Source organism: Tasmannia lanceolata, unplaced genomic scaffold, assembly GCF_043159265.1.
Source record: "Tasmannia lanceolata isolate RefF3 unplaced genomic scaffold, GAP_Taslan_0.1 ptg000037l, whole genome shotgun sequence".
Classification (NCBI taxonomy): Eukaryota; Viridiplantae; Streptophyta; class Magnoliopsida; order Canellales; family Winteraceae; genus Tasmannia; species Tasmannia lanceolata.
In genome coordinates, this window is record NW_027518714.1 from 15885426 (window position 1) to 15892717 (window position 7292).

Here is a 7292-nt window from a genome sequence, read left to right on the forward strand (position 1 = left end):
TTCATTTAAAACTTTATAAACTTTAGCTATTTTACTTTTTTGGTGTAATGATTACTTTTTTTTGTTTGCTAGCAACATTTGCCATGTGCGCCATCTTTGCACCAGGATGGCCACATGCCGAGAAGTTGCCATAGGAGAAGTTTGGTAGCAAATTCTTATAAAATAAAAAACAGAAGCAAATGTTATCAACACTACTGTTTTCTTATGAGCGTACTCTCACTTTATTAAAAGTATGGTATGACCCACACCATAGGATGATCTAAACAGTCCATTAGATGGGCCATAGCCTAAATAGGTTATGCTCCAAAAATTATTTCCATAGGATGATCCTAACCCTCCAATCTGAATGTTAGAGGGTTGATCCTAACCCTCTATAGATCGGAGGGTTAGAATCAACCAATGGAAATAATTTTGGGTCATAACCTATTTAGGCTATGGCCCATCTAATGGACGGTTTGGATAATCCTATGGTGCGGGCCATACCATACTTTTTATAAAGTGAGGAGTTCCCTCATAAAAAACAGTAGTGCTGATAACATTCTAAAAAAAATTAAAAAATAAGGTAAAAATGCTGGTGCCCGCGGGTTGACCCGACCCGTGTTTTTGCGGGTTGGGTCACCCGCGGGTTGGGTCACCCGCGGGTTAGTTTTGATGGGTCACTAAAACTTAGACCCGTGCCTGCAAATTTGTGGGTGGGTCGGGTCGACCCGCCGCAAACACGGGTCGCTTTTGCCAGGTCTAGAGTGGATCCTTAACTAAGGAGGACTCATTAAGTGATGTTGGGTGAATATCAAGGCTATAAATGAGATGTGGGGTGAATTTCAAAGCCATAAATGAAAGAGGTGTGACCCTTCACATGAAAGAGATAATACATCCATCATCATCTTATCCATGTATCCTGTGGGAATGACTTTGGATCTACATTGGCAATCAATTCCACTCTTGGGAGATGGGAAGATGTGAGATCCAAGGTGTGCCCATTAGATGACCTACCTTCAATGACTACAAGCCCCATTCTTAAACAACTTGAGATCCTAGGTCTATTACATGATCTATATCCAATAGCTATCAATTATCAACTCTGCTCTTGGGAAATGTGGAGCCAATTAAATGGCCTATCTCTAATGTTTGTTATTGATGGCCACATTTATTCAGACACGTTATTGTGAGACCCTTTTTTCATCAATCTTGATAGATCATATAATGGGCCCACCTTGGATCTCACATTGGCTAGAGTGAATTTTATAGCCGTTGGATATAGATCATCTAATGGCCCTGCTTTTTATCTCACTTTGCCCTAGAGTGAACTTGATAGCCGTTGGAGGTCCAAGCTTGGTCCCACTAGGTAAATTGTTTGGATCAATGAAATTGGTGCACAAATTGGTTATCAAAGGTCGGGCCCACGTGCTCAACGACCCAAACTATTTATTTATCTATTTCTTTGGAAGATTCTAGTCTTCCTATTTTGCTAGGGTTCGTCGCAGAAGGCATTTTGCGGATGGCCTGAGGTTGCTTGTGAGAGCAGCCACCTCGTGAATGAAGACAAAATCTGCTGACAAGTGAGCCCCTGTGGCTGCTCTCAAATGCAACAGGCCATCCACGAAATGCCTTCTGCAATGGATGCTAGCAAATCCCATTAGAGGGTTTAAATCCTCAGATGAGGATAGATTTTGGCCCATGTGCCACACATAACAAGGCCTTAAAAATGGAATGCCCCCTTTCCTGCCCGGACCACCCCCTTGTAATGTAAAGGAAAAATTGTCAATGGGGGACACAAAAATGACGTAATTGTCAATAGGACCCATGCTTTTCTGAAATTATCAACGAGGGACAAAAGAGGTCTTGTCACTAAAAGCTGGACGAAATGCCCTTTTCTTAAGCAACACGTTTAACTTTTCCACTTTTCCCTCTTCTCTCTTCTTTCCCTCTTTTTTTTACTTTTCCATTTTCAACTTTGTTTTTTTACCCTACCAGTCATCTTCCTCATCGTTCAGCCACCATTGTCGTTGGGAAGGCTCGAAATTATCAATAGGACCCATGCTTTTCTGAAATTATCAACGAGGGATAAAAGAGGTCTTGTCACTAAAAGTTGGACGTGAGTTCATTCCCATCTATCTCTCTGTACCTAGGTTTTGTTTTTCATTTATTTTAGGGTTTTGCATTTCTCCTTCTCCCTTTCAATGGCGGATGAGGAAGATGAATTGTAGGGTAGAGAGAAAAAAATGGTGAAAATGAACGAGTGAAAAAAAAACAGGAAGTAAAAACATGTTCATAAGGGATTTGATAAGCCCATTCGGAAATTGGCAACCCTATTTTTTATACTAGATAACTCCAATCCCAAAAGCTTGAAAACCTCTTACAAAACTCTAGTACCCTCGGCCAATTTTCAAGGACTTGATAAGCCCATTTGGAAATTGGTAACCCCTTTCTTATACTAGATAACCCCAATCCCAGAGCCTTGAAAACCCCTTCCAAAACTCTAGTACCGTTGGCCAATTTTTAGGGACTTGATAAGCCCGTTCGGAAATTGGTAACCCCAATCTCAGAGACTTGAAAACCCCCTTCCAAAACTCCAGTACCCTCGGCCAATTTTCAAGGACTTGATAAGCCCATTCGGAAATTGGTAACCTCATTCTTTATACTAGATAACTCCAATCCCAGAGACTTGAAAACCCACTTCCAAAACTCTAGTACCATCGGCCAATTTTTCAGGGACTTGATAAGCCCATTCGAAAATTGGTAACCCCATTTTATACTAGATAATCTCAATCTCAGAGGCTTGAAAACCCTGTTCCAAAACTCCAGTACCCTCGACCAATTTTCAGGAATTTGATAAGCCCATTCGGAAATTGGTAACCCTACTTTTGAGAGTTGCTAACCCTCTTCCAGAGAGTTGATAAACCCCTTCTGCTACTAAACCGCATGCCTATAGCAACTCTTCTAATGGCATTACAATTCTGCTCACGATAAAAATAACAAAAGAAATGGATGTTGTATTCATTAAATGTGCTTCATGTATTACATCCCAATTCTTGTATTACAAAAAAATTTAAGTAGAGCAAAAAATATGTAGCCATCCATTCATGTATTACATCAAAATTTTCTTATACAACCACTTGTTTTCCAAAAAGTGAGTGAAGCCATCCATGCATCATCTCTAGAACACACCCTAAAATACAAATTGCTTAAACCCTAAACAAGATAAATCAGAAACAGAGGTATGAAAAATAGTGCAAAACCCTAAAAAATGAAAAAAAAAACTTAGATACATAGAGATATATGGTAATTAAGAACTCAACTTTCAAGTTTTCAGCCAGCAACAATGGTGGCTGAACGAGGAGGAAGATGACTAGTAGGTTCGTCCAGCTTTTACTAACAAGACCTCTTTTGTCCGTCCATTGAAAATTTCAGAAGAGCATGGGTCGTGTTGACAATTACGTCATTTTTGTGTCCCTCATTGGTAATTGTTCCTAATGTAAAAACTAAAAAGAATATTCATAAATATGTAGAGGGGAGTGGCCGAGCGAAGAAGAGAGGACGAACATATCACTTCTTAAAAATAAATGATTAAATCATTGTGCACATGCTCCTACCCTTAGTTAGCAAAACGTGATTCGGCAAAAAAAACGGGATGGCAAAAATTCGTGTTCAATACGGTATTGGTTCAAAAAAACGTAGTAAAAAAAATAGAAACACAGGAAAAAGAGTTCAGAATTTTGTCATTTACAAAATATTGTGGGGGTAAAATTGGAAAGATGGCCAAAAATACGTGTTTAAAACGTTTAGAGCCCTTTTTAAACGTGTTTAAAACGCTTACCTAAAACACAACAGAGATTTATTCATTGTAAAAGTTTTAAACAGCACACAAAAAAACAAAACTCCGTTTAAAATGGAGTTTTGCTATGGTGCTACCCATACTTCTGGCCCCTTATATTTTTCCTCTAGGCACGTAAGAGCCATAGTTAGCATTTAGCAAAATGTGATACGGCAAAATGTGATACTTCTGCCCCTTATATTGACCCTGTTGAAACGTTGTCAACAGGGTCGATATACGGAATCTACAAAATTACCCCTGATGGCAAAAGTAACATATTTTACCCTTTTCACCAAACTTTTTTTACCGCCTTCCTCCTTTCACCAATCCCGATTCCCCATTTTCGCCAGAAACCCCACAAAATCAGAAAGGGTCGATAACCTTGTCTTTGTACTTGATGACCTATTTTTGGACTTGATAAGCCCTTATTTGTACTTAAGAACCTTTTTTTAGGAATTGATACTTGATAAGCCCTTATTTGTACTTTATAACCCTTGCTTTAATAACCTTGTTTGGAGATTTGATAACCCCCCGAGACTTGAAAAACCTCTCTTTAGAGAGTTGAAAACTCCCATTAAGCTACTTAATAAGACCTTAATTGGACTTGAGATGCCCAGCTTAGATAGCCCTTAATTGGACTTGATAACCCCCATTTAGCTACTTGGTAAGCCATTTTTTGGACTCGAGAAGCCCTGCTGCTTCGATAACCCTGTTTAGAGACTTGATAACCCCCAATTAGCTACTTAAACCGATGTGAATTTCCCATCATGGGTATTTTTGTCATGCTATTTTCCATATTCCGTATTTCAAGCCCCCCTTTACAACGTCTGAAATTGGTGTCCCCGTTATCAATTCCCCTTTTTAGTGTCCCCCCATCGACAAATTTTCCTATTTATTTATCTACTGATATTTGCACTACCATATTTTAATAATTGCACTAACTCATAGTGTCTTGTATTATTTAATGAGCTGTCAAAAGTTGTTGCAAGTCTCAAAAAGCTCTTGAAAGCCAATTAAGATAGAAAACACAATTTGAGTTAGTGCTATTATCAAAAAACATTGTATGGGAAGTGATAAATTCTCCCCCTATTATTCCCTGGGCGGCCCTCCAGTGTATTTATGAATTATGATTTATGACTCCTCTTTTTCCCCTTCATGGGGTGGCTTCTGGACTGAAATGTACGGGTTACGTTTACATTTTCGCACGGCATGAAGAAGCCTGCCGAAATATCGCAATTTCTCGATTTTATTTTGAAGGTGAGCTCATTTGTCGCGATATTTTCACGATTTCTCCCCACTTTTTTCTGATAATTAGTGTTTGGAAAAGGGAGATGATATTTTCAGCCCGCACCCCCTGCAGTTTGCATTCGCCCCACTTATAATTTGATCTGTGGGCAACTTTAATGCTTTTTGACGTCAAATCACGTTAACAGTGGGGCGAATGCTCAGTGCCGGGGGTGAAAATATCATCGCCCATTTGAGTACAAAAGTTGAGTGGTTAAAACTCGGACGGGGTTATAAATTAATTTTTGGGAATTGCTAGGGAGCATCGCAGAAGGCATTTTATGGCTGGGCTGTTGCATGTGAGGGCCGCCACACAAGCTCAGATTTTGTCTTATTCATTTATTCATCTAAGGTGGCTGTTATCACATGCAAAAGCACAACCGCGAAATGCCTTATGGGATGGTCCCTAGCAAATCCCTTAATTTTTAAATAAAAGTGAGAGCGTACTAATATCCGCACTACCGTATTATTATAATGACACCACTCCATTTTGCCAAGTTACCTTATTTTGATAATGACATCTAGATAAAATGGAAACAAATGAGAGATAAATCTTTTTTTATCTCTAGAGAATCTAAAATTTTAATTATTATATTCCTATTTAACTTCTAACTCAGTAATAAAAAAAATCTTTGATTTCGATTCTCTATTAATTGATTAGATAACTGTAAGTTAATTTAAACTTCTAGAGATTCTAAAAATTTTATTCAATTTCAACAATTCCATTGCCTAATCAAACAGCCCCAGTTTCTCTCAAGTAAGAATGTTATTATGTGGGGGTGATGATATTTTCACCCCCCTTATAATGTGATTTTGACATAAAGTTGCCTACTTTTCACTTCAAATCAGGTTAAAAAGGGGGCGTGCACGTAATGCGGGGGGTGAAAATATCTATCTCCCTATTATATTCCGGGAAATGTTATCCCCACTGGTGTATTTTGATGAGGGCACTCCTCACTTTATTAAAAGTACGTTATGGCCCTCACCATAGGATGATCCAAACCGTCCATTAGATGGGCCACATCCTTAATAGGTTGTGCCCCAAAAATCATTTCCATAGGTTGATCCTAACCCTCCAATCTATAGAGGGTAAGGATCAACCCTCTAACATTCAGATCGGAGGGTTAAGATTAACCTATGGAAATAATTTTTGTGGCACAACCTATTTAGGGTGTGGTCCATCTAATTGACGGTTTGGATCATCCTATGGTGAAATCCATACCATATTTTTAATAAAACGAGGATTGCCCTCATCAAAATACAGCAGTGCTGATAACATTTCCCTTATATTCCTCAATAACTTCTCAGTAAGTTGGAAGAAAATTTTAAAAAAAATCTTTAATTTCGATTCTCTATTAATTGATTAGATAACTTGGCAAGTTAATCTGAACTTCTATAGAATCTTCTTTTTTTTATTATTATATTCCTAATTAAGTTCTAACTCATTAAGTTGGAAGAATATAAAAGATCTTGAATTTAGATTTTGTATTATATAAAGTTGATTACGTAACTTTGTAAATGATAGTGTTGCATTGAATACATTCAAGCTTTTACCAAAATTTTCAGGCATTAAAGATATGTTTTATTAAGTAATAGGTTATAACTTATATTATCCCACCCAAAAAATGTTAAGTTTAATTTAGGGAAATGTTATCAGCACTATTGTATTTTGATGATGGCACTATATGGCCCGCACCATAGGATGATCCAAACCGTCCATTAGATGGGCCACATCCTAAATAGGTTGTGCCCCAAAAATCATTTCTATAGGTTGATCCTAACCCTCCGATCTATAGAGGGCTAGGATCAACATATGGACATAATTTTTGGGGCACAACCTATTTCGGCTGTGGCCCATCTAATGGACGGTCTGGATCATCCTAGGTGCAGGCCATACCGTACTTCCAATAAAGTGAGGAGTGCCATCATCAAAATATAGCAGTGCTGATAACATTTCCCTTAATTTATACTCATCTTTTCTTTTATTATTTAAACAGCTGTCAAAGGTTATTACACTTCCCAAAAAGCTCTGAAAAGCTAATTAAATAAGATTATAGGAAAAGCCAAGCGGAGTTTGTGCGATTATTAAAATATCATTGTGCTGATATCATTTCCCTAAGCTCCAATATCTCCTTTTTCTGGCTTTCACCCTAGAGCAGTGGACCCCATACTGAAAAATACGTTGAAAATCTTC